Genomic DNA, 21139 nt, shown 5'->3' with positions numbered 1-21139 from the left:
TCGATAAGGCAAGCGCAACAATGTAAGCCAATGGTATTGTAGCAAGAAATTTGTGCAGGCCTAAAATGATTTGAATGGTAACGAATAAAGGTCCAAAAAGAACTTTGTGTTACGATATTGGATTAACCGGTTGAACGCACATAGTGAGAACAAATGGTATCTCTCACATATCCTTAATACCCTGCAGTACCGCATGCCATCAATAGGCCATTGTAATCAACTGTTTGCGACTTCTACCGAGTCGACGCTCTGTCGGCTGCGACTTCTACTTCGAAGCGCTGCCCGCGATACAGTTACGACGGTAGTCTAGCCGGCAGGTCCACAGCCCGGCCGTTGAGAAATTTGTTGATGAATTGTTGATGATTCATCGATCAATTTTTGATGAATGATTTGATTAATAGTTGATGAATTTGTTGATGATTCATTGATTAATTGTTGATGACAGCCAAGGCCATGCCAATGATAAATTCATCAACAGTTTGTATGGCCATTCATCGATGAATCATCAACAACACCGCCTTGACTGTTGATTAATCGTTGATAAATTACTGATGACTGGTACTGCTGGGTATCAACGTATTACTACGGCCTGTTTAAATCAAAAGAAAGAAAACAAACTTCAGAAAGCCGAAGTGGAAATCAATGAAAAACTGCTCTCATCCTAAGCTCGTGCTTGTTCCACGGAATTATAGTGAATTATATGAAGTAGCCATACGATAGAAAGAATCTATTTAACAGGCAGAAGGATGCATTTCTGACGATACACAACAAATAGCACAGCCCAGTACCATGCTCACTCACCTCTTCATCCTCTTCTTTATCGGCATTGAAATTCGCCTCGCAAACGAGCTTATGCCTCAGCTGATTTAGTTCTGGTCGCCACAGCAGTTGTTCCTATTAAGAACCGTGCAGGCGCATATGTGCCTAGTTGCACGCTTCTAGACTCGAAATTTCAAGTCCATGGCAAATTGTAATAAGTTTCGTGTGTTTCCCGTGGCTCTTAAAGGCGAAATCTATAATGTACCATTGTATACCCATTGGACCTCCTCATTCTATGTTTCAGTGCATCCTACGGCGGGAGACTTCAACACTGGATATTCAGATATACAAGCTGGACACCGAACAAAGCGTGGCTATACAAGAAATGCATTAGCTGGCAGTGGAGAGTCTGCCTCTTATAATTTGGATTCTGCCGTAGTCCTACGAGATTTTTATATTGACGAGACTATTTCTGGTGGGTAGTCTCAGAAATCAACGATCAGAATACTGGTCCTTTTAAATGTGGTAATTTTCGGATTAAGAAGTGGTGAACCAATTCACCTGAGGTTTTGCGATGGAAAGGGATTTCTGAAGTTTGATAATGGAACGGACGTAACAGACTCATGGATTGGTTTTGCCATTCACATTTTCCCACATTGTATGTACATACATATGTACATACATATGTTAGAATCAAATTATAAATATTTTGCATACACACCAAATAAGCAGAGAACAAATGTCAAAAATATATTAATATATAAAACACTTATGAACACTGCAGCTGTCGTTAGAGCTGAGAAAGCATTGATTTCAACAACAAGACTAGATTCGGTAAATACTATTTTTTTCATCTAACTTTAATGTCGGAACCGCTGCTCCGAATCTCTTCGAAAACGACAGCAAATATGAAGTCAGATCATCGGCAGTAGCCGAAAACTGGTAAAAATAAACTAATTTACCTATTAATACATAAAATTATTAACTGTTAATCTTTTATCTTTCCAAGTGAACGTTGTTTTTTCTTTCGCTCTCGATTTATGTTTTGCATTCCTTTTAGTTCCTTTTTGACTGCTATGCGATTTAATTTTCTGTCTCCCACGCTCTCTCGCTCCCACGCTCTCGCTGTGCCTCTGCACCTCTTATCTTGCTCATCTTATCCAACGCTCTCTCTTTTTATCTACAAACGTTAAAGTACAGTGTTAAGTCATTATAATGTCCTCTAAGGTCGTCTGTTTCTCAAAAACGTGCAAGAATGCATAAATGCAGGTGATCTTACCATCGTCTGTCATTGTTCTTGGCGCTGGACACCCAATTTAATAGCCTTACGCTATTAAATTAGTCTCTGAGGGCGAAAAAAAATGTGGTAAGCATGTAAACGGACCCCAACTACCCGCAACGGGCTCTCGGCAGCAGCCCCCGCTCCCCAAATATTGATTAGGCAATAGCCGAACTATTTTCGCAGTTTTATCGAACAACTTATTCAAACTTTTCGTATTTACACCAGACTTATTCCTACGACATACCCAAATCAAACTTAATTTTCTGTCCTAGCCTAAACGAAAGCTCTCTCCTTTTAGATCTTCATCTAGAGGTGCAGAAACATCGAGTGAAACATCGATGTTATCGATGTTTGCAAATCATCGGAACCATCGATGGCTCCGAAAAAGAGAACCTTGGCGAAAATGAAGACCCTTTAAAATATTGGAAGGAAAGACTTTAAAATTGTTAAGCGGAAAATGCTAAGTAACCATTTTTATTATAGAAAAGTACTGATCACTGCTCTTTAAAATTGGTAGCAGCCAAATACTTGTCTAAACAAGCCTCGTCATGCGAAGCGGAAAGAGTATTCAGCAAAGCTGGACAAACCATTAGTGACCGCGGGACAAGGCTCTGTGAACAAGCTTGTATTTAACAATAAGAATTCACATTTCAATAATACTATTGATAGTCCTGATATCACAGATCTCGAATAAAATCTAGTCATATTGTTAAATTCCATTTTTTTTTAGAAACATCGATGTTTCACTCGATGTTTTTTTTTTAACATCGAAAACATCGATTGACGCACACATCGCTGTTTCTGCATCCCTATCTTCATCGTGTCAAGCCAGTTTATTCGCCAGGTCCCGACGGAATTCCCGGCTGTGTGCTTAGTATTGTGCCGACGCCCTGTGCTATCCCCTTCAGAAATTTTTTACTTTGTCCTTAGAAACCTCCCACTTTCCCATTATTTGGAAGGAATCATTTATTATTCCTCTCCACAAAAAGGTAGCAAATTGGATGCCAGCAATTATAGAGGAATCTCTAAGTTGTCGGCCATCCCTAAACTATTCGAAAACATTATAACTCCTATCTTGCATTACATTTGTAGATCAGTTATTTCTTCATGTGAACATGGTTTTAATAAGCGAATATCAACAACAAATCTTTTGGAGCTCTCTTCCTATATTATAAAGGACTTCCCTAATAATTTTCAGAAAAATTTAATCTATACTGATTTCAGTAAAGCATTTGACTCTGTCAACCATTCGCTTCTTGTTTGGAAACTCGATTTAATAGAATTCCTAGTTGATGTTCTTTGTTGGATCTCAAGTTATCTGAATGGCAGGACGCAAAAAGTCCTCTTTAAGAACAATTTATCCAATGCCCTAAGGCTTACATCTGGCGTCCAGCAAAGAAGCCATTTGGAAACCTTACCAGAGTGCTGATATCGTCAAGCATTGTGTGCAATATAAGGACTTCGCCTGCCAGTCGGACTTGCAAACAGATCTTAATCATTTTCAAACATGGCGCCATGTAAACTTATTAAACCGCTCTAAATGCAAGCAAATGATATTCACTCGTTTCGTTTCTACTTACTTGCTGAACTGTTGCTCCTTGGAAAGAATTAATTCTGTTGATGAATTGGACGTCCCCTTGAACCCAAAACTTGACTTTATTAATCATATTTCGTCTATGGTGAATAGAGCCAGGGGTGTGCTTGGATTTATTAAACGGTGGTCGAAGGAATTCAATGACCCCTATGTTACTTAATCCTAATACCTTTTTAGTTCGTCCTATCTTAGAATATGGATGCTGCGTTTGGAGCCCTCAGTACGGCGTGCATAGTAAATGCATAAAGTCGGTTCAAAAGAACTTTTTTTCGGGATTAATAGACTCCTCCTAATTAACTTACCATCCTTAGCCAACCAGAGAACTGTGCTTGGCATTACCTTTTTCTATAATCTCATTCATGGTGAAGTGGAAAATGCTGACTTGTTGAGTCAGCTCAATTTCCACGCACCAACTAGAAATACTTGATCCTTTATTCCTTTAGTATTGCACCACTGTAGAAACCCCTTTGAATTGCATGAACCTTTTATAATGATTTGTACCTGTTCCTACATACATCCTCTGTGGGAACTTCTTATTTATTGGAATCACCTTTCCGCTATTCAGATGGTTTCCAGTAGACTTTTGGATAGAAACCAGTTGGTAGTTCTAGGAGATTTTAATATCCCCGGTGCTATTTGGAGCTCAAATAATTCCACCAATACTCTCCATACACCTACAAAACATGACTTTATCGCTAGATTGTTTGTCATTTCGCTGTCTCAAGTCAACCATGTGCGAAATTCTTTACAGCGCTTGCTTGATCTTCGTTTCGTCTCTGATCCTGCGAGAGTCAGTTTAGCAAGGGTGGCGCCTCTGACGCAGCCCGAAGATCCTTATTATCCAACTTTCGATGTGACCCTTGATATCGGGTGTGTCGTACAGAATATTTCTGACCGTCTAGCCAATAAAGTCCTTTGCTTTCGTAAGACGTTCTTTGAACGACTGAATAATTTTATAAACGAGTTCAATTGGTCCGATCTATACATGTGCACTGACATGGCAGTTGCCGTGGATATTTTTTACAGTGCCATGAATTCATTTTTTGCTGAATGTGCTCCGACTTAAGAATAAAAAATCTAGACTAACTTTAAATTCACCGATTCTCAATCTGCCCTTTCATCTTATTTATCAGCTCGGTCAATCTTTACCGTGCTGAACGCGGAGAGTTGTAAAAACTATTTAACTCGTTGTAGGGCCCAGTTCTCACAGGACCCAAAACAGTTTTATAATTTCGTTAACACTAAACGTAAGCCTAAAACAAATCCTTTCTCGCTTTCATTTGAAAATACTTCCGCAAATAATGATCTATTGTCGCAGTTTTTTCAAACAACCTATTCAAGCTCTTCTTTACACCAGATTTATTCCTACGACATACCCAAATCAAACTTAATTTTCTGTCCTAGCCTAAACGAAAGCTCTCTCCTTTTAGATCTTCATCGTGTCAAGCCAGTTTATTCGCCAGGTCCCTACGGAATTCCTGGCTGTGTGCTCAGGTATTGTGCCGACGCCCTGTGCTATCCCCTTCTGAAATTGTTTACCTTGTCCTTAGAAACCTCCCACTTTCCCATTATTTGGAAGGAATCGTTTTTTATTTCTCTCCACAAAAAAGGTAGCAAATTGGATGCCAGCAATTATAGAGGAATCTCTAAGCCATCCCTAAATTATTTGAAAACATTATCACCCCTCACTTACAGCACCTTTGTAGATCGGTTATTTCTCCATGTCAACATGGTTTTATGAAGCAAAGATCAACAACAACAAATCTTTTGGAGCTCTCTTCCTATATTATACAGGGCTTCCATAATAATTGTCAGACAGATGTTATCTATACTGATTTCAGTAAAGCATTTGACTCTGTTAACCATTCTCTCCTCGTTAGAAAACTCGATTCAATGGGTTTTCCAAGTGATCTTCTTAATTGGATCTCTAGTTATTTGAATGGCAGGACGCAAAAGGTCCTCTTTAAGAATAATTTATCCAATGTTCTAAGGGTTACATCTGGCGTCCCGCAAGGAAGCCATTTGGGACCCTTATTGTTTACATTATTTATAAATGACCTGCCCAAAGTCTTGACTAACTCCAGAGTACTTATGTACGCGGATGACGTCAAGCTTTGCGTGCAATACAGTGACGTTGCCTGCCAGTCGGATTTACAAACAGATCTTAATAATTTTCAAAGTTGGTGCCGTGTAAACTTATTAAACTTAAATGGCTCGAAATGCAAGCCAATGACATTCTCACGTGTCGTTCCTAAGCTTGCTACTTACACGCTGAATTGCTGCTCTTTGGAAAGAATTAATTCTGTTGACGATTCTGCCGTAGTCCTACGAGATCTTTATATTGACGAGACTATTTCTGGTGGGTAGTCTCAGAAATCAACGATCAGAATACTGGTCCTTTTAAATGTGGTAATTTTCGGATTAAGAAGTGGTGAACCAATTCACCTGAGGTTTTGCGATGGAAAGGGATTTCTGAAGTTTGATAATGGAACGGACGTAACAGACTCATGGATTGGTTTTGCCATTCACATTTTCCCACATTGTATGTACATACATATGTACATACATATGTTAGAATCAAATTATAAATATTATGCATACACACCAAATAAGCAGAGAACAAATGTCAAAAATATATTAATATATAAAACACTTATGAACACTGCAGCTGTCGTTAGAGCTGAGAAAGCATTGATTTCAACAACAAGACTAGATTCGGTAAATACTATTTTTTTCATCTAACTTTAATGTCGGAACCGCTGCTCCGAATCTCTTCGAAAACGACAGCAAATATGAAGTCAGATCATCGGCAGTAGCCGAAAACTGGTAAAAATAAACTAATTTACCTATTAATACATAAAATTATTAACTGTTAATCTTTTATCTTTCCAAGTGAACGTTGTTTTTTCTTTCGCTCTCGATTTATGTTTTGCATTCCTTTTAGTTCCTTTTTGACTGCTATGCGATTTAATTTTCTGTCTCCCACGCTCTCTCGCTCCCACGCTCTCGCTGTGCCTCTGCACCTCTTATCTTGCTCATCTTATCCAACGCTCTCTCTTTTTATCTACAAACGTTAAAGTACAGTGTTAAGTCATTATAATGTCCTCTAAGGTCGTCTGTTTCTCAAAAACGTGCAAGAATGCCATAAATGCAGGTGATCTTACCATCGTCTGTCATTGTTCTTGGCGCTGGACACCCAATTTAATAGCCTTACGCTATTAAATTAGTCTCTGAGGGCGAAAAAAAATGTGGTAAGCATGTAAACGGACCCCAACTACCCGCAACGGGCTCTCGGCAGCAGCCCCCGCTCCCCAAATATTGATTAGGCAATAGCCGAACTATTTTCGCAGTTTTATCGAACAACTTATTCAAACTTTTCGTATTTACACCAGACTTATTCCTACGACATACCCAAATCAAACTTAATTTTCTGTCCTAGCCTAAACGAAAGCTCTCTCCTTTTAGATCTTCATCTAGAGGTGCAGAAACATCGAGTGAAACATCGATGTTATCGATGTTTGCAAATCATCGGAACCATCGATGGCTCCGAAAAAGAGAACCTTGGCGAAAATGAAGACCCTTTAAAATATTGAGTACTGATCACTGCTCTTTAAAATTGGTAGCAGCCAAATACTTGTCTAAACAAGCCTCGTCATGCGAAGCGGAAAGAGTGTTCAGCAAAGCTGGACAAACCATTAGTGACCGCGGGACAAGACTCTGTGAACAAGCTTGTATTTAACAATAAGAATTCACATTTCAATAATACTATTGATAGTCCTGATATCACAGATCTCGAATAAAATCTAGTCATATTGTTAAATTCCATTTTTTTTTAGAAACATCGATGTTTCACTCGATGTTTTTTTTTTAACATCGAAAACATCGATTGACGCACACATCGCTGTTTCTGCATCCCTATCTTCATCGTGTCAAGCCAGTTTATTCGCCAGGTCCCGACGGAATTCCCGGCTGTGTGCTTAGTATTGTGCCGACGCCCTGTGCTATCCCCTTCAGAAATTTTTTACTTTGTCCTTAGAAACCTCCCACTTTCCCATTATTTGGAAGGAATCATTTATTATTCCTCTCCACAAAAAGGTAGCAAATTGGATGCCAGCAATTATAGAGGAATCTCTAAGTTGTCGGCCATCCCTAAACTATTCGAAAACATTATAACTCCTATCTTGCATTACATTTGTAGATCAGTTATTTCTTCATGTGAACATGGTTTTAATAAGCGAATATCAACAACAAATCTTTTGGAGCTCTCTTCCTATATTATAAAGGACTTCCCTAATAATTTTCAGAAAAATTTAATCTATACTGATTTCAGTAAAGCATTTGACTCTGTCAACCATTCGCTTCTTGTTTGGAAACTCGATTTAATAGAATTCCCAGTTGATGTTCTTTGTTGGATCTCAAGTTATCTGAATGGCAGGACGCAAAAAGTCCTTTTTAAGAACAATTTATCCAATGCCCTAAGGCTTACATCTGGCGTCCAGCAAAGAAGCCATTTGGAAACCTTATTTTTGACATAATTTATAAATGACCAGCCCAAAGTTTTGACTAACTCCAGAGTGCTGATATCGTCAAGCATTGTGTGCAATATAAGGACTTCGCCTGCCAGTCGGACTTGCAAACAGATCTTAATCATTTTCAAACATGGCGCCATGTAAACTTATTAAACCGCTCTAAATGCAAGCAAATGATATTCACTCGTTTCGTTTCTACTTACTTGCTGAACTGTTGCTCCTTGGAAAGAATTAATTCTGTTGATGAATTGGACGTCCCCTTGAACCCAAAACTTGACTTTATTAATCATATTTCGTCTATGGTGAATAGAGCCAGGGGTGTGCTTGGATTTATTAAACGGTGGTCGAAGGAATTCAATGACCCCTATGTTACTTAATCCTAATACCTTTTTAGTTCGTCCTATCTTAGAATATGGATGCTGCGTTTGGAGCCCTCAGTACGGCGTGCATAGTAAATGCATAAAGTCGGTTCAAAAGAACTTTTTTTCGGGATTAATAGACTCCTCCTAATTAACTTACCATCCTTAGCCAACCAGAGAACTGTGCTTGGCATTACCTTTTTCTATAATCTCATTCATGGTGAAGTGGAAAGTGCTGACTTGTTGAGTCAGCTCAATTTCCACGCACCAATTAGAAATACTTGATCCTTTATTCCTTTAGTATTTGTTGCATTTCGGAGTTCGGAGGGGAAGAGGCTATCGATGTATCGATAGAGAGAGGCAGGATCGGTGGTCCCAGGGGGGGAGGAGGAAGCTGAGCGAACCGGGAACTTTCAAAGCAGGCTTAAGAGAAAGGTTTTTTACCCTTTCTCTCGGAAGGGCAAGGAGGAAAGAAAAAAAGGTAACGGCGTGGAGCTTTGGGAACGGAGGCAATAAAGGGAGGTGCAGGAGAAAAAAAACGGGAGTCAAAATTTGGAAAGAAACGTGGCGCGAGGTTATTTTTCGAAAAGGACAAAAAAAATCTTAACCGTTGACTGCCTGAGAGTGCGCGCGTGCCGATCCGTGGACACCGCCTCCGCGCTGCCCAGTGCGCCGCTTCAGTGCCGATCCGTGGACACCGCCTCCACGCTGCCCAGTGTCGCCGCCCGAGCTGAGAGCCCAGAGCCGCAGCGTGCCGCCTTAGTACCGCCCGTGCCGCCACTTCAGCGCCGTCCGAGTTGGGAGCCGCAGCGCCGCCGCCCACGCCACCTTAGCACCGCCAGTGCGCCGCTTCAGTGCCGATCCGTGGACACCGCCTCCACGCTGCCCAGTGCCGCCGCCCGAGCTGAGAGCCCAGAGCCGCAGCGTGCCGCCTTAGTACCGCCCGTGCCGCCACTTCAGCGCCGTCCGAGTTGGGAGCCGCAGCGCCGCCGCCCACGCCACCTTAGCACCGCCAGTGCCGCCGCTTCAGTGCCGTTCCGTGGACACCGCCTCCGCGCTGCCCAGTGCCGCCGCTTCGGTGCCGATCCGTGGACACCGCCTCCGCGCTGCCCAGTGCCGCCGCCAGTGCCCCGCCTTAGCACCGCCCGTGCCGCCGCTTCAGCGCCGTCCGAGTTGAGAACCCAGAGTCGCCAGGACAGCGTGCCGCCCGCTCCGACGCCGAAGCCGCCAAGGGCTAGTCCGGTGAGTCCGTTCCGGGTGGAGGGCCCTACCGGAGTTAAATTTAAATTTAAATTTCAATTAGGTTAGGATAGTTTAGTTCGTATTTTGTGTCTCTGTATTTGTAAGGTTGTCTCTGTTTTCCGCTTGGCCGTATCCCGGGTCCGGGATTGGTGCAACACAGGAGCTGTGACCAAAGGGGGGAACGGGGAAGAAGCCCGGTAATGGTGTTTCCTTGACCTTTTGTTTTGTTTTCTTTTGGTCGTGAACCCCTGTCCCTAGATTTCTCTTGGAGCTCCAGCAGGGATTAGGGACCCTAAAGAGGGAGTAATTGTCGTGGGGCCGTTTGAGGCCAAATGTTTTAAGGTGCTTCTCCTCCGCTAGCTTCTTAAGTCCCCCAACATCGCAGCCTTGGCGCAAGCGCATCCCTGGCTAGGGCCACGCTCTCGCCGGGAGTGGAGAAATACCACCTATAAAAGGAGATATTAATATTACAAGGAACGTTTATATAAAATAAATAATACAAATAACAAGAAAGGAAGCTAACTTCGGCACGCCGAAGTTTATATACCCTTGCAGATAGAACTTCTATGAATAGGAATCCATACAATATAAATTATATATATTTGTGTTAAAATACAATGAAGTAATACCTGCTTTCATTTCATTCACCTATACATATTATATTTGCAGTTTTACAGCCACAGATTTGCATTTTTCCTCTACATCAAACGATCGTTTGTATGGCACCTATATGATATAGTCGTCCGATTTTTATGAAATTTGCCACAAAATTTAAGACTTATATAAAATGGCTATACCTCAAATTTGATGAAAATCAGCTGAAAACTAAAAAAGTTATAAATTTAATTGTATTAATTTCTCGATCGTTCCTATGGGAGCTATATGATATAGTCGTCCGATTTTCATAAAATTTTACACAAAATTTTAGAATAATATGAAATGGCTATATCTCAAATTTGATTAAATTCTGTTGAAAACTAAAAATGTTATCGCCACCGCGATTGTCAGTCTTCCGACAACAGCCACCGCCATTCTCATTCCTCTTAAATTTCTCGATCGTTCCTATGGCAGCTATATGATATATTAGTCCGATTTTCATAAAATTTTACACAAAATTGTAGAATAATATGAAACGGCTATATCTCAAATTTGATGAAAATCTGTTGAAAACTGAAAATGTTATACTTATTAATTGAATTAATTTCTCGATCGTTCCTATGGGAGCTATATGATATAGTCGTCCGATTTTCATAAAATTTTACACAAAATTGTAGAATAATATGGCTATATCTCAAATTTGATCAAATTCTGTTGAAAACTAAAAATTTTATAATTTTTTTTGTAAAACTTTTCCGATCATTCCTATGACAGCTATATGATATAGTTGTCCGATCCGGCCCGTTCCGACATATATACGAGTGAGAGTATATAGAAGACTAACTGCAAAGTTTCATTCAGATAGCTTCAAAACTGAGAGACTAGTTTGCGTAGAAACGGACAGACGGACAGACGGACAGACGGACAGACGGACATGGCTAGATCGACTCGGCTGTTGATCCTGATCAAGAATATATATACTTTATATAGTCGGAGGTGCCTCCTTCACTGCGTTGCAAACTTCTGACTGAAATTATAATACCCTGCAAGGGCATAAAAATGGAGTAGAGTAAATACCTGGGGGGAGATGGGCCGGTCGCCAGACCGCCTGGAATAGGCTCCGGTCCGCCGGAGATGGGTGATGCCCCGAGACACTCAGGAGGCATCACAGGATGGGTGGGTGCGTTGTGGCGATAACACCAATGCCACCAATTTGTTCCGGCAGTGTCGTCAGTGTATATTTGTCGTTTGTTTACTTTTGTTTTGTGTTTAGGGATGGTAGTTTTGTCAGTGATGAGAGTCCGAATTGTCCGATATTTTATTGTGCGGACTGCGGGCATTGGGTCGAACCCAGCCCTGGGCCTCCTGAGCTAGCCCGGCGTTGCCCAAGAAAGCAGTTCCGTAACAATATGGCGCCCAACTTTTCAAAAAAACAAATAAGAGTTTAGCGGAATGACGATGTCTCGTAAGGTCGCGTCCCAGGGCATCCAGCCCCTGCAATCGGTGGCTTGCATGGCCTATATTGACGGCCTGCAACTGCACCGAGGACCGGGGACTGGCGGCCCAGGCGTACGTGTTGTTTTTTGTTTTCTTTCACCGAAAGACGGGAGGCTTGCTCCGCCAGAAGGACGGGCAATTGCTCCTGTAGACGCAAGGGTTCTGCTGTGGCAAGGGGATGACATCCGAGCGTGGAAACGACGGATTTGCATTCCTCGCCCACAGATCCGTGCATGAAGCACGCGATTAGAACAATTGTGAGATAATTTAGGCGAAAGTAATAAATGTTGTTTATTTAATTTAACGTAAAGATGTTTGTTTTCCATGTAATGTAAATTTGTGCAGATCCTTGGGTTTTCCTGGTGGAAGGGGCTTCCTGGTATCATCCTGTTGGTGAAGTCGTGACCCGCAGGTCTCACTGCGCGCTGCACGACCACCACAATCAGAGCTTCGGAGTCCCAGCCATCAAGGAAAATCCTACGGGATACTGCTGAAGGCCCATGTCCTTAACTGGCGACTTTCAGCCCAGCTGAAAGTTAGCCCAGTTGACGAATGGCCGGATTAGGGACGACACGGGACAATTGAAGACGCAAGTATCTGGTGCGGAGTCCACCGGCGGTTGATCGGCCATCTCCCCTGAAATTAAAGAAAATATTAATAATTAATTGTGGATATTGCAGAAATAATTTTCTGACCGACTGGTTATTTATTTCTATTATTTATTTATTTATTTAATTGTCTATTTATTTATTTATTTAATTGTCTATTTATTTATTTATTTAATTGTCTATTTATTTATTAAATTAATTTCCTACTGAATTATTTATTTGTTGCCTGCGGATTTATTTACGTTGAGATATTTATTTAGTAAGAATCAAACCGTTAGCTGTTAGGAATTAATGAAATTGGATTATGGAAGGGAACAAGGGAAACAATTATCAGCTCAGGTCGAAGGGTCCTTCAGCCCAGGAAGAGGAGTTGTGGTCCACGGATGGGGAGGGTGCTGTTGGGTTCGCGCCGCCGCGGGCCTCAATGGGATTGCAGAGGACACCCCCATCTCGGCGACAGGAGCGGCCACCGGAGGAGCATGTCCATCCAAAACAGCTAGACTTCGATGCGATCGGGGCAGCAGCTGAACACCTGGTAGAGATGGATCCCGCTCAGCGTTCGGTACATTCCCAGGAGCCGCCCGTAGATTCCACAGCCAAGTCGGCGGTGAACCTTGCCCTGGCTCAGGCTGCAGAAACGTATCGCAAGTCCCAAGAAGCTGGGATTAGCCAGAGCTTGCGGGACGAGATGCGGGCCGGTTTTCTGGAAATGATGCAATTAATGAACGAGGTACTGAGACCCTCCACAAAGCCGCAACACGTTCCAGGAGGGAGCGCGGAGCAGCAACCGATGACGGCAGGACCACAACACCGTCAACAGCAGCAACCGATGACGGCAGGACCACAACACCGTCAACAGCAGCAGCCGATGACGGCAGGACCACAACACCGTCAACAGCAGCAGCCACCGCCATTTGGACGATCGAGGGAAGCTGTATACGACGCTCGCGGAGCTATACTCAAGCAAGGGCAGACGGCTGCCTGGCAAGAGACGCGGCCGACTCCACGAGTCCCACCGAAGCCACCCCGGAGAGCACCCGATCCAGCCGAGAGCTTTTTCAACAGTCCAGACGGTTCCACCGAGACTGAGGAAATGCGTAGAGATGACTGCGTTGGTCGGAACTGGCGTGTCGAGGACCGGCGAGCTGGCGATTTCCGTGACGAACGGATGTATGTCAACTGGAACGCGGGAGACAGTTCCCATGGCACCAGGGTGGATAGGTGGAACATCTCATTTAGCGGTGAGGACGAGCGGAACCACATCGAAGGCTTCCTGTTCCGCTTGGAGTATCTCCAGAGGCAATCTCGTTGCTCGTGGGCCGAAGTGATGCGTAACTTCCACACGTTGCTGACGGGCAGGGCGTTGGAGTGGTTTTGGATCCACGTGCAGCAGCACCGACTGGACAGTTGGCATCAGCTGCGCCGAGCGCTGATCGATAGGTTCCAGAGCCATGAGACGGAGCATCAACGGATGCATCAACTTTTGCAGCGGGAGCAGCAGTCCGGGGAGAGTGTCGATGATTATCTGCACGCGATGCAAACCCTTGCTTCCCGCCTGAGGAAGCCAATGCCGGAGCGCCACCTGGTAAAGGTGATGAAAAGGGGTTTAAGAGAGGGAATTGCTCGCTTCGTATATGCCATGGAGCTACTCACCGTCGATGAGCTGCGGCAAGAGAGCCTTGAGGTGGAGCGTAGTTTCGGACGCAAAAGCCGGACCCAATTCCTGCCACCAACGCGCTACCAAGGAGCGGAACGGAACCGAGTCAGTGAGGCGTTTGCTCCAGAGCCGGAGGAGGAGGATGAAGACGAGCAACCATTGCAAGTGCAGGAAGTCCGGGAGCGGCCTCGAAATCCTTTCCGGGCTGGCTGCTGGAATTGTGGAGCCATGGACCATGGTTTCCGGGATTGCGAGAAGGAGCTGACCAAGGTTTTTTGTTTCCGCTGTGGAAAAGCGGACGTTGTTGCGCCGAAATGCCCGAATTGTGCGGGAAACGGATGGCTGCGCGATCCAAAGGCGGGAGGATCACGCCCAGCGAGGAACACCGCCAAATAAAAGAGCCCGAAATAAAACAAATATTAAATAAGAGTAATAATATGGATAGGTTAAGATATTTACCCCCTGAAGAGCGCATGCGACGGTATTTAGAAGTAAGAAACCGGATTTTCGAGCAGCACCAGATAAGCGGTATGCGCAAGGTATCCAGAACTGTCTTGAAGGCCCGAAATCGCTTTAAGAAACGCCAGGAGAAGCGGAGAGAAGTCGTTGCGGCCGTCAAGCGGGGTGACACCCACGATCCCAGGCCTTTCGCCCAAATAACCATTTTAGGCCAGCAGCTGACTGGGCTGTTAGACACCGGAGCGAGTGTCAGTCTGCTCGAAAAAGGCAGCAGGCAGCTGGTGGACGCGTTGGGTGTCCCCGTGCAGAGGTATTTCTCGGTGCTACGAACAGCTGCAGGCGAAGATCGGTCGATCATCGGTCGGATCAAGGTACCTGTAGAATACAAAGGATGGGTAGAGTTTATCCTCTTCTATTTGTGCCCGTACTTGGAGCAGGCAGCATACCTCGGCGTCGATTTTTGGCGAACATTTGAACTGGCCCCGGCTGTAGTGGGAAATTGCTCGGTGCAGGGCGTGAAGGCCGAGGAAATTCACGCTAGGGAAATGGAACATTACGCCGACCAGGAGGAAGACGACGAGGAGAAGGCGGACCCGGAATCCTGGACACTATCTGAAGCCGAGACCCGGGAGCTCGAAGACATCAAGAAGGTGTTTCTCACCTTCGAGAAGGACGGCTTGGGTACCACTGGACTGGAAAAGCACACCATCGAGCTAGTGGCAGGCGCGAAGGTTTTTAAAGACCGGCCCTATCCGATGTCTCCGGCGAAGCAGAAGGTGGTCGAGGACGAGGTCGACAAAATGCTAGCCCTGGGAGTCATCGAGGAGAGCAAGAGTCCTTGGAGCAACCGGACGACAGTCGTGTCGAAGCCTGGAAAGGATAGGTTCTGCCTAGACGCCAGGAAACTGAACGACGTGACCGTCAAGGACGCTTACCCCTTGCCTAGTATCGATGGAATCCTGTCCAGAATCGATCAAACCCACTTCATCTCCAGTGTGGATTTGAAATTCGCGTTCTGGCAGATCGAACTGGACGAGAAAAGCAAGGAGTTGACGGCGTTCACGGTGCCTGGTCGGCCCCTCTACCAGTTCAGGGTGATGCCGTTCGGTCTCTGTAATGCGGCACAGAGGTTGGTGAGACTCATGGACAGAGTAATCCCAGCCGAGATCCGATCCAATGTGTTCGTATACCTGGACGATCTGCTCGTACTGGCCCCGGACATAAAGACGCACTTCCGGTACCTACGACGGGTCGCTGAATGCCTAAAAGAAGCAGGATTAACCATCGGCCTAAAAAAATCAAAATTCTGCTTCAAGTCCTTGACGTACTTAGGTTTTGTCGTAGGTGGAGGTCGTCTGCGCATGGATCCCGGTCGAGTGGCAGCAATCAGGAGGATGCCGGAGCCGAGGTCGATGAAGGAGGTGCGCGCGTTCCTGGGTACCGCTGGCTGGTATCGACGTTTCGTCAGGAATTTCGCGACGCTGGCAGCGCCGCTAACCGAATCCCTCAAGAAGACTGGGAACAAGTTTTCCTTGAGTCCGGAAGCGCGGCAGGCTGTAGAAGCGTTAAAGGTGGCATTAACCACGGCACCAGTGCTGGTGCACGCGGACTTCCAGCGGCACTTCTACATCCAGTGTGACGCATCGCACGTCGGAGTTGGGGCCGTTCTGTTCCAAAAGAACGAGGAGGACCAAGAGCAGCCGATTGCCTTCTTCTCGGCGAAAATGAACAGGCACCAGGTGAATTACACAGTCACCGAGAAAGAGTGTCTTGCTGCTCTCCTGGCGATCCGCAAGTTCCGGCCCTATGTAGAAGGCATGCCGTTTACCTGCATCACCGATCACGCCAGCCTGAAATGGTTGATGTCCATGAAGGATCTGTCGGGACGCCTGGCCAGGTGGTCTCTGCAGCTCCAGGGCTTCAACTTTAAGATCGAACACCGGAAAGGCAGCGAGAACGTGGTGGCAGACACGCTTTCGCGATGCGTGGACGAGATCGCAGTGGACCCGACCAAGTTGCTGGGTTTTGAGACCACCGAGTTTGCTGGAGACGAATATAAGGAGTTAGTCCGAGAGATTCTGGAAAACAAGGACAACTTACCGGATCTTAGGATTGAAGACGGACTCATATTCAAGCGAACCTCCCTAGCAACTGTGGACGACGAGGTGGACGGATCGACATGGAAGCTCTGGATACCGCAGAGTCTGACCCACAGCCTGGTTGAGCGAGCCCATTCAGACCCAAAGGCTGCTCACGGCGGAATGGGGAAGACCCTGGAGATCCTTCGGCGGCAGTTCTACTGGCCTGGGATGGTACTGCAGGTGCGGGAATTTGTCCGAAGATGCCAGGTCTGTAAGGAATCGAAGGCACCGAATCACCGGATGATGGTCGGGATCGGCGAGCGAGTGCAGACAGAGCGGCCATTCCAGAAGTTGTACATCGACTTCCTGGGCAAGTACCCGAGGTCGAGGAAAGGACACGCCTGGGTCTTTATCGTGGTGGACCATTTTTCAAAGTACACATTCCTGAAGGCCATGAGGGAAGCGACAGCCTCGAACGTCGTGGATTTCCTCATCAATGAGGTCTTCTACAAGTTCGGGGTGCCAGAAATCGTACACTCGGACAATGGACGACAGTTTACGTCGAGGATTTTCGAGGAGTCCATGGAGAGCTTCGGGATCCGACACGTGAAGACTCCGATATACTCTCCACAGAGCAACGCAGCGGAACGGGTGAACCGGAGCGTACTGGCGGCTATCCGAGGGTTCTTGGATAACGACCATCGGGATTGGGATGCCTATCTTCCCGAGATCGAGGTGGCCATCCGGAACGCAGTCCATTCGGCTACGGGCGAAGCGCCGTTTTTCACACTTTTCGGACACCACATGTTCCTGCATGGTTCCAGCTACCGACTGGCCAGGAAGCTGCAGTCGCTGTGTGACCACGAGTTGGCAGGCATGCCGACTGCCGACAAGCTCCGAGTGGTACAGGAGAAGGTGCGAAAGTGTCTGGAATCCGCATACGATCGCAGTCGTCGACGTTACGATCAGAGAGCCAGAGTGTTTGCAGCAAGGCCAGGTCAGGAGGTATATCGCCGAAACTTCGTCCTCAGCGACTTCGGGAAACAGTTCAATGCCAAGTTCGCCAAGAAGTTCCTGAAGGCCAGGGTGGTGAAGGCAATAGGCGGAAACGCGTACGAACTGGAGGACCTGGACGGCAGGAGTTTGGGAGTGTATCACGCCAAGGATATCCGCGTATGACCTGGAAGAGGGAGCAAAAAGTACACATGGGCAAGACCAAAAAGGTAGAGGTACTTCCCGTAAGACGTGGGCCCCGCGTTGGGCACCGTTCGGAACTGCGCTGGAGATGCCATTCAAATGCTCCCAATGATCTTGTCGAGCCGGCTCCTGGTAGCACCTCTCCAAATCCTTGGGTGGTGTTGCATTTCGGAGTTCGGAGGGGAAGAGGCTATCGATGTATCGATAGAGAGAGGCAGGATCGGTGGTCCCAGGGGGGGAGGAGGAAGCTGAGCGAACCGGGAACTTTCAAAGCAGGCTTAAGAGAAAGGTTTTTTACCCTTTCTCTCGGAAGGGCAAGGAGGAAAGAAAAAAAGGTAACGGCGTGGAGCTTTGGGAACGGAGGCAATAAAGGGAGGTGCAGGAGAAAAAAAACGGGAGTCAAAATTTGGAAAGAAACGTGGCGCGAGGTTATTTTTCGAAAAGGACAAAAAAAATCTTAACCGTTGACTGCCTGAGAGTGCGCGCGTGCCGATCCGTGGACACCGCCTCCGCGCTGCCCAGTGCGCCGCTTCAGTGCCGATCCGTGGACACCGCCTCCACGCTGCCCAGTGCCGCCGCCCGAGCTGAGAGCCCAGAGCCGCAGCGTGCCGCCTTAGTACCGCCCGTGCCGCCACTTCAGCGCCGTCCGAGTTGGGAGCCGCAGCGCCGCCGCCCACGCCACCTTAGCACCGCCAGTGCGCCGCTTCAGTGCCGATCCGTGGACACCGCCTCCACGCTGCCCAGTGCCGCCGCCCGAGCTGAGAGCCCAGAGCCGCAGCGTGCCGCCTTAGTACCGCCCGTGCCGCCACTTCAGCGCCGTCCGAGTTGGGAGCCGCAGCGCCGCCGCCCACGCCACCTTAGCACCGCCAGTGCCGCCGCTTCAGTGCCGTTCCGTGGACACCGCCTCCGCGCTGCCCAGTGCCGCCGCTTCGGTGCCGATCCGTGGACACCGCCTCCGCGCTGCCCAGTGCCGCCGCCAGTGCCCCGCCTTAGCACCGCCCGTGCCGCCGCTTCAGCGCCGTCCGAGTTGAGAACCCAGAGTCGCCAGGACAGCGTGCCGCCCGCTCCGACGCCGAAGCCGCCAAGGGCTAGTCCGGTGAGTCCGTTCCGGGTGGAGGGCCCTACCGGAGTTAAATTTAAATTTAAATTTCAATTAGGTTAGAATAGTTTAGTTCGTATTTTGTGTCTCTGTATTTGTAAGGTTGTCTCTGTTTTCCGCTTGGCCGTATCCCGGGTCCGGGATTGGTGCAACACAGGAGCTGTGACCAAAGGGGGGAACGGGGAAGAAGCCCGGTAATGGTGTTTCCTTGACCTTTTGTTTTGTTTTCTTTTGGTCGTGAACCCCTGTCCCTAGATTTCTCTTGGAGCTCCAGCAGGGATTAGGGACCCTAAAGAGGGAGTAATTGTCGTGGGGCCGTTTGAGGCCAAATGTTTTAAGGTGCTTCTCCTCCGCTAGCTTCTTAAGTCCCCCAACATCGCAGCCTTGGCGCAAGCGCATCCCTGGCTAGGGCCACGCTCTCGCCGGGAGTGGAGAAATACCACCTATAAAAGGAGATATTAATATTACAAGGAACGTTTATATAAAATAAATAATACAAATAACAAGAAAGGAAGCTAACTTCGGCACGCCGAAGTTTATATACCCTTGCAGATAGAACTTCTATGAATAGGAATCCATACAATATAAATTATATATATTTGTGTTAAAATACAATGAAGTAATACCTGCTTTCATTTCATTCACCTATACATATTATATTTGCAGTTTTACAGCCACAGATTTGCATTTTTCCTCTACATCAAACGATCGTTTGTATGGCACCTATATGATATAGTCGTCCGATTTTTATGAAATTTGCCACAAAATTTAAGACTTATATAAAATGGCTATACCTCAAATTTGATGAAAATCAGCTGAAAACTAAAAAAGTTATAAATTTAATTGTATTAATTTCTCGATCGTTCCTATGGGAGCTATATGATATAGTCGTTTGATTTTCATAAAATTTTACACAAAATTTTAGAATAATATGAAATGGCTATATCTCAAATTTGATTAAATTCTGTTGAAAACTAAAAATGTTATCGCCACCGCGATTGTCAGTCTTCCGACAACAGCCACCGCCATTCTCATTCCTCTTAAATTTCTCGATCGTTCCTATGGGAGCTATATGATATATTAGTCCGATTTTCATAAAATTTTACACAAAATTGTAGAATAATATGAAACGGCTATATCTCAAATTTGATGAAAATCTGTTGAAAACTGAAAATGTTATACTTATTAATTGAATTAATTTCTCGATCGTTCCTATGGGAGCTATATGATATAGTCGTCCGATTTTCATAAAATTTTACACAAAATTGTAGAATAATATGGCTATATCTCAAATTTGATCAAATTCTGTTGAAAACTAAAAATTTTATAATTTTTTTTGTAAAACTTTTCCGATCATTCCTATGACAGCTATATGATATAGTTGTCCGATCCGGCCCGTTCCGACATATATACGAGTGAGAGTATATAGAAGACTAACTGCAAAGTTTCATTCAGATAGCTTCAAAACTGAGAGACTAGTTTGCGTAGAAACGGACAGACGGACAGACGGACATGGCTAGATCGACTCGGCTGTTGATCCTGATCAAGAATATATATACTTTATATAGTCGGAGGTGCCTCCTTCACTGCGTTGCAAACTTCTGACTGAAATTATAATACCCTGCAAGGGTATAAAAATGGAGTAGAGTAAATACCTGGGGGGAGATGGGCCGGTCGCCAGACCGCCTGGAATAGGCTCCGGTCCGCCGGAGATGGGTGATGCCCCGAGACACTCAGGAGGCATCACAGGATGGGTGGGTGCGTTGTGGCGATAACACCAATGCCACCAATTTGTTCCGGCAGTGTCGTCAGTGTATATTTGTCGTTTGTTTACTTTTGTTTTGTGTTTAGGGATGGTAGTTTTGTCAGTGATGAGAGTCCGAATTGTCCGATATTTTATTGTGCGGACTGCGGGCATTGGGTCGAACCCAGCCCTGGGCCTCCTGAGCTAGCCCGGCGTTGCCCAAGAAAGCAGTTCCGTAACATATTGCACCACTGTAGAAACCCCTTTGAATTGCATGAACCTTTTATAATGATTTGTACCTGTTCCTACATACATCCTCTGTCGGAACTTCTTATTTATTGGAATCACCTTTCCGCTATTCAGATGGTTTCCAGTAGACTTTTGGATAGAAACCAGTTGGTAGTTCTAGGAGATTTTAATATCCCCGGTGCTATT

At 45.7% G+C, this 21139-nt stretch overlaps 4 long non-coding RNA genes across 4 annotated transcripts; all 4 read right to left on the bottom strand.

The window, feature by feature from the left end:
* Window positions 1-1598: 1598 nt before the first annotated feature.
* Window positions 1599-2345, bottom strand: LOC147644175 (uncharacterized). Its single transcript, XR_015270967.1, has 2 exons — window positions 2039-2345; window positions 1599-1939 (listed from the first exon to the last, which is right to left on the bottom strand). It is a non-coding gene; the product is annotated as an uncharacterized LOC147644175 (long non-coding RNA).
* Window positions 2346-6358: 4013 nt separating this feature from the next.
* Window positions 6359-7106, bottom strand: LOC147644174 (uncharacterized). Its single transcript, XR_015270968.1, has 2 exons — window positions 6800-7106; window positions 6359-6699 (listed from the first exon to the last, which is right to left on the bottom strand). It is a non-coding gene; the product is annotated as an uncharacterized LOC147644174 (long non-coding RNA).
* A 2730-nt stretch (window positions 7107-9836) lies between these two features.
* LOC147644173 (uncharacterized) lies at window positions 9837-11713 on the bottom strand. Its single transcript, XR_015270970.1, has 2 exons — window positions 11440-11713; window positions 9837-10211 (listed from the first exon to the last, which is right to left on the bottom strand). It is a non-coding gene; the product is annotated as an uncharacterized LOC147644173 (long non-coding RNA).
* Window positions 11714-19028: 7315 nt separating this feature from the next.
* LOC147644172 (uncharacterized) lies at window positions 19029-20894 on the bottom strand. The gene is made up of 2 exons (XR_015270971.1): window positions 20616-20894; window positions 19029-19403 (listed from the first exon to the last, which is right to left on the bottom strand). It is a non-coding gene; the product is annotated as an uncharacterized LOC147644172 (long non-coding RNA).
* Window positions 20895-21139: the final 245 nt, after the last annotated feature.

This window comes from Drosophila serrata, unplaced genomic scaffold (assembly GCF_035046125.1).
Source record: "Drosophila serrata isolate PLE 108 unplaced genomic scaffold, ASM3504612v1 contig_225, whole genome shotgun sequence".
Lineage (NCBI taxonomy): Eukaryota > Metazoa > Arthropoda > Insecta > Diptera > Drosophilidae > Drosophila > Drosophila serrata.
Note: the sequence above shows the minus strand (reverse complement) of the source record. Positions and strands in the feature narration are given on the sequence as shown.